A 6,000-nucleotide genomic window follows, 5' to 3' on the forward strand; every position below is an offset into this window, starting at 1 on the left:
TATGACCTAGAACATTTACCTTTTTCCCACTATAAATAAAAGCATATATATATATATATATATAATAGTATTTCTATCGTTTCTAACTTTCCAAAATTTCACTGCACACTATATATTGTTATGGCATATCTAATTTAAAGTTTTAAATCGTTTTATACAAAAAATAGTGTTATGTGGATAAATTAATATCAAAGAAATGTGTACACTTACAAAAGTGAATATTATATATATATATATATATATATATATCTTCTGGATAACTTATCCCTAATATATAACTCAATCGATTGTTTTTGACGTCGAACAATTTATATAATAGATGATAACTTAAATGGACTGATTTTCAATAACATACTAGTTTATGTTATGGTGATTTTCAATAACATAATAGACATTTAGAATTTAACGTAGTAGCGCACATATTGTCATATGGGAATAGAATCACAGACTGAAAGTGCGTTTAGGAGTCCCACATACAGTTGCAGCCAAAACATATACTCATAGCATCGAGATATCATAATCTATATGACACATGTGACGTCTCGTTTCGATGCTCATCGTAATGTCCAAAATATAGACAGAGTTAAAAAAATGGAAACTATAGTATAGGTAATTCAGCAGCAATCTATTCGGAAATATACAATATAGAACTTAAATACAAAAAAAAAACTTAAATGCAAATTTTTTGATAAATATTAAATACACGCTTGCTTCAAATATGTAAACAGATAAACTGGTTAAATATTCTGATAAGCAATAATTGCATGTTTCAACAAGATTATATATCTATAGACAATTTTTTCACTCTAGCAACAAAGGTTTCTTGTGCGTAGACATGAACCTAAAAAGTGAATTTTATGTAGGCGGGTGAAACACAAGTATTGTGACAAGTAATTATGTTGATAAACAAACAAAAGAGACTCCAACTTGTGCCCTAAAAGCATGACCACATGCTGGTCGGTGTCTCCCTGGATCCGAATAAATTCAAATAATATAAGCTTGTAGATAACCTTTTTATAAAATAAAAAAAAATTGTGAGAAAAACTAAGAATATCAACTTGATAGAAAATGCCAAATAGCATTTATATAACAACAGAAGACTATAATTTTATCGATATATATGTTACTATTGGCATATATGATGTCATTTTCTCTATGGTCGCTTGATAAGATTTAGGCTTTGACTGTATTGTCTCAATAGCGATAAATGCCTAGCGAGAATAACATTTACTCTCTGTTTAACTTATATTTCACCAATTAAGTGAAATGTTCACTTTTGACAGTTACTCTTCTTACTGTTGAAATAGCGAGAATCATATACTAATTTTTACTCCATGTTCTGTTGGAGTAATAAAATTTACTCTACTTCTCTCTTCTTTCCTCATTTTGTTTTTCACTGTTTTCCACTTCTTTTTTTTCTATGTTTTATTCTATACTTAACCAATCACACTCTTGGATAGCATCGTTAATCATGTTACTTTCTTTTTCTACACGCGAGTGTTTATGTTTTGTAGGTGAACATAGAAATATCTTGCTAGACAAAACTGATATGATAAGAACTTACAATGTGTTAAATGGAGAAACTTGAGCATGGAAATATATCAAAACTAGATGATTTTTGACTACTAGTATTTTTGGAACCTTTCAAAAGTTGTACTTTTTCAGACACCATTAGTTTGATTTCATTTAGAAATGTATTGGTTTCTATGCAAAAACTGATTAAACTAAATATAAATTGATCATATACCATTTCGTAGCTGAAAGTACTATACATATCACAGATCCAAAGGTATTATTTATATAGCAATATATATTTATGAATAGATCAAAAGGTAAATAATTTTAGTTTCATATAAATTAAAGATGTATGTGGTTCTAGCTGTATTTGTTTTTTTTCAAAAATATTTTCTTAGTTAACTATAATCATCCTTTTAATATCGTCAAAAAATATCATTTAAACTTGTTAAAAAAGTCGCTCATTTTATACAAGTTGTGTTATTTCCGTTCCAAGTAAACTTTTATATTTTCATATATTTGAATTATACTTTCATATATTCATATATTTTCATATATTTTCAAAAAATATCAATCTCATGCCTTTTAAGATTGAGAAATGATGGAAAGAGTGGGCCTGATACCTTGCGTAGCTGACCTTGGCTACTTTGGTATTTGTGGAAGCATAGAAATACTTTTATCTTTGAAGGTAAATCTTTTGAGGCAGAGGAAATAGTATGGAAAGCAAAAGAAGAAGCATATGCTTGGTTTTTAGCTCAACAAATTCAGATTGGAATGTAGTTAACAGAGGCGAATGTGATTTGTGCTGAAGGGCCAAGTTTTGAGCAGAATATATAGGTTGGTTGGGTTCAATGTGAGTTTGATATGGACTGGTCAAGCCGAGGTGAGAGTATGGGAGCCTCTTGGATTGTAAAAGATGAGAAGGGTAAATTCTTAGAGCATAGCAGGCGAGCCTTTTCAGAGGTGAAATCAGTGGGAGAGGCAAAACTGCAGTTGTGGTTGTGGGTGTTGGAAAGTATGAAGAGTTTGAGGAAGAAGAAGATTAGGTTTGTTTCATCTTTTGGAGATTTGATCGAAGCAATTGAAAAGCCGACTTTGTGGCCTGCATTATAATATGAAGCGGGAGAGATCAAGAGAGAATTGCAGGCTTTTGAAGCGTGGGAGTTAAGGATTGGTTCTTGGAGCACAATCAGATGTGCATCTTTCATAGCCCAGAGTGTGAGAAGCCTAGGACTTACCCAGTCCTATGTTGCTGCTGGTCACCCGAGGTGGTTGGATCAGTTCTATGCGTCTGAAAGAAGTGCATTTGGTGACTAATTGGTTTGCTGATTTTTTGGATCCGCCTCTGTGGAGGTGTTGATGTGTAGGTTGTTAGTTAATCTAATTCATTTTTTGGATTGCTTGTGTAGCAAGTTGTGTATTCTGATGCATCGGTTTGTAGAAACCTTTTGGATATTTATGAAATTTCAATTTGAGAAAAAAAAAAGAATTATACTAGGGGGAGGAGATTCTGCAGATCTAGAAGTGTTTCTGACTGATTAGATCGATTTGATATAACTGAGTATTGTATATGTTCAAGTACCCCAGTTTTTAATCCTTTACAAAAGATTATGGCTGTAACTGGATTGCATTTTTTATGAATGGAATCATGTGAAATTAGTCATTCACGAGCATTCCAGAAAAAAGTTACCAGCTAAGTGGAAAAAATTAAAAATTTGATTCCATTAATTCCTGTGGGATAACTAAAAAAATTTGTGAATCACGTTAAAAACTATTCATAATAAAAAAGGTAGAGGAATGAAAGGAATGTATGGAATGAATTAATTTAAATATAATTAAAAAATAAATACATATATCATTCCATTAATTCCTCAAATTATCTATATTTCATTCCATTTTATTCCATTAATTCCAATTCCATTTATTCCTTTCATTCCTAAAATGAGTTACCAGTTACAACCTATGCCTTTTTCTACGACTTCCTGACAGGTCTTAAATCATAATATAAAGGTTATACATTCCTAAATACAGCTACACAAGCTTCCATTTTAAAATAAGTTTCCTCACGTTTTCATATTAATTAATTAGCAGAACTATTAATAATTTTGTAAAGTTATATATTTAATAAAACATAATAAATAGGTCCTTTTCTAAAAAAGGTCTTTTTTCCTCAAAACACGTAGTTAAGTATATATACGGGTAGCCAAACCCACAATCCTATCCATAATTCTGAAAATTTGGGATGGATCAAACAAGCACTCTGGAATTTTGGATAATATGCACATCCCTTAAAACAAAAAAAAATTAGAAGAACTTTTTTTAATTTTTACGTAATATCTATGTTGTATAGAAAAAAACACGGTACAACATGAAGACCAAACACAGCTATACATATACAGGCAAAAACAGAGGGCATCTGAAAAAAGCAAGTTGTCTCCGACTGTGTCTTTCTACACTCTACCTTTTGCATACGTATTCGCACACTCACCTATGTACAGACTATTTTATTGTCCATTTAAGTTACATTCATTCAATCCCTAACAAAAAAAAATATATACTTTTGATCCATCAGACATCATTGTACATTGAATATACACTAATTCGCATATTAATGGCATTTGTTCATTTCACATCTTATTATATAATAACATGCATGCATATGTGTTGCTCTACTCTCATAAGTCGCTACTGGTATGACCTATGGTTAGTATTCTGGAAAGATCAAAGTATTTGTGAGCAGTTAATTTTATAACACACTCACTTGATTTGGTAAATACTTAGTAAACTCCAATATGCAATAGACAATTGGGGATGATTGGTTGGGGCCGTAGATGCTCTTGATAGCTAAAATTTAGTCTACAGCTATATATGTCAACCAATCGAGCTTTTCTTTCTTTAAGAAATTCACGGCAAAAAAATTTCTGCAAAATCAAAATATGGCTGCAGAGAGCTTTATTTTCAGAGTAAAAAATTAGTGCTTTAGAAATCTACAGCAAGGAAATCTACGGTAAATAAATTTACAGATTAAATTCTACAGCAAAAATATAAAGCTACAGCACTTACCAATCATCCCCAATGGCCGTACCTTTGTTTCAAAAAAAAGACAACGACCGTCCCAAGAAGAAAATGACTTTATTAATATTCCGTTATTAAAAAATAAATTTACATAAAAATATGTTCAAAAAAAAAATATATACGCTTGATCAGAAATCTGGACTCGATATTTATTTGTCAGCATTTTCATTATTATTTTACTACACCTTGGATCAACTATGATCAAAAATATATTTTTAATTCGTCGTTGGAGTCTTGATCAAAGTTCTTATATTACCAAAAAAAAAAAAAAAAATTCATGGTCTCATAGGCATCAACACAAACATGATAATAAAATATAACTTTACAGGAAGAACACAGTTAAATCTTAACTGTCAAATACAAATTTATAGGAATCAACACAAATATGATGATAAAATATTAGTTATAATCATATTTTTGTTCAACTTACAAAATAGAAACGAGTGGCTGCCCACTGTAAGCCATGTTTCCCTAACGTCATATGCAATAACTAATTGCACGGTTTCTTGACCTTCAGTTTGGCTTTTCCTCCGTAATTGCTGTTTTATTTTTATTTTGTTAACTCTATATGCTTATTTAGAAAACAGTATGCACTTATATATACCATGTCAAAGATTTGACTAATAATTTACCAATCATATGATATTTATAAATTTAATATAAAATGCGATATTGGTGATATTATTTTCAAAGTTAGTTAATTTATTTTTGAAAATTATATTTCAGTTACTAAATAGTTTATTAATCATTTTATTGAACGACTAACAAGGGTACATTAAAGGGGGGAAAAGCCAAACTAAGTCTTGTCACTTCTTCCCTCGAAGCATTTATTTTTTGAGAGTATTAAATTGAATGATTTAGTTCATTAATATATTACACATCTATATATAACAGAGCTCTATGAACTATATCCAAATTAAGCCAGAAACTAATATTATATCATAATTAAATTTTATTAAGTAATAATTATCAATATGTCAATGATTTATCCATATTTTTATTTATTAATTTTGCCATAAATTGATATTTGTGAAAACTTATTGTAATGTAAATGTATTCATGCAAAATATTTTTAGGGAACTACAGAGGTTTTCAGAAGTTAAAAAAAAAAAGATTTTCCTCGTTTCATAAGTTTTAGAAACTTAGTTGCAAAGAAAACCATTTTTGACAACATTTTTGATAACCACCTCTTGGTGGCCTAGTGGTAAGCGGATACCGGCGAGCTAAGCGATCCGGGTTCGAATGCACCACACTACGGCTAAATCACTAGGTGGCCACGCGGATATGGGCTTGCTTTAGGGCCCATTTGAAAACCCGGAGAGAGGGTCCATCCGTGGGCTGCACCTCCCCTTGGGGATTAGTCTGGGCCTCGGCCTGGGATACCCCAGGTTAATCAAAAAAAAAAAAAAA

This window comes from Brassica oleracea, chromosome C1 (genome assembly GCF_000695525.1).
Source record: "Brassica oleracea var. oleracea cultivar TO1000 chromosome C1, BOL, whole genome shotgun sequence".
NCBI classification, from domain to species: Eukaryota; Viridiplantae; Streptophyta; class Magnoliopsida; order Brassicales; family Brassicaceae; genus Brassica; species Brassica oleracea.